The 578-nt window shown below is 36.5% G+C and overlaps 1 non-coding gene across 1 annotated transcript; it reads right to left on the minus strand.

The window, feature by feature from the left end:
• Positions 1-270: 270 nt before the first annotated feature.
• On the minus strand, positions 271-373 carry LOC127542195 (U6 spliceosomal RNA). Its single transcript, XR_007948583.1, has one exon. It is a non-coding gene; the product is annotated as a U6 spliceosomal RNA (small nuclear RNA).
• Positions 374-578: the final 205 nt, after the last annotated feature.

Raw genomic sequence — 578 nt, forward strand, 5'->3', positions numbered from 1 at the left:
AACCATTCTGAAGTGCAATCTGGAACTATGCCCAAAGAGCTTTAAAACTATGCATACCTTTTGACCCAGTATTTTCATTACTGGGTCTGTAGCTCAAGAAAATCAAAAACAAAGGACTCACATGTACAAAAATGTAGCAGCTCTTTTTGTGGTAGCAAAAAAATGGAAAATAAGTACATGCCCATCAGTTGGGGAATGGCTGGACAAGTTGTGGTATATGAAGATAATGGATTATTATACTATAAAAAATGATGAACAGACTGATTTTTTAAAATTATGGAATGTTTCCTCAATTTGTCTATCATCCTGTGCAGGGGCAATGCTAATCTCTGTATTGTTCCAATTTTAGTACATGTGCTGCCGAAGCAAGCATGAATAAGCTGATTGTAAAAAGTCTGGAAAGACTTCCACAAACTGATGTTGAGCAAAACAAGCAGAACCAGGAATACCTTGTGCACAGTAATACCAAGAATGTGTGATGACAAACTATAAAAGACTTGGATCTTCTCAGTGGTTCAGTGATCCAAAGCAATCTCAATATACTTTGGACAGAAAATGCCATCTTCATCCAGAAAAAG

Source organism: Antechinus flavipes, chromosome 6, assembly GCF_016432865.1.
Source record: "Antechinus flavipes isolate AdamAnt ecotype Samford, QLD, Australia chromosome 6, AdamAnt_v2, whole genome shotgun sequence".
Taxonomy (NCBI): Eukaryota; Metazoa; Chordata; class Mammalia; order Dasyuromorphia; family Dasyuridae; genus Antechinus; species Antechinus flavipes.